Consider the following 222-nt stretch of genomic DNA (forward strand, 5'->3'; position numbering starts at 1 on the left):
CATAGGTAGACAGGTGATTTAGGGCTCAACTAACGGCTCGTATGCAATGGTGTCTATCGACGAAGGCAAAGGTAGCCAAGGGTGATACAAGAATAAAATTATTATTTTAAAAATATGAGTACTCTAAATTTTTTTTTTCAAAATAAGGGGTTTTTGTGAATTTTTCAAAACTTACAGAGTTTTTTTGAGAATTTATTCTTAATATAAGCCCTGACGGGTTTC

Source organism: Musa acuminata, chromosome BXJ2-3 (assembly GCF_036884655.1).
Source record: "Musa acuminata AAA Group cultivar baxijiao chromosome BXJ2-3, Cavendish_Baxijiao_AAA, whole genome shotgun sequence".
In the NCBI taxonomy this organism is placed as follows: Eukaryota; Viridiplantae; Streptophyta; class Magnoliopsida; order Zingiberales; family Musaceae; genus Musa; species Musa acuminata.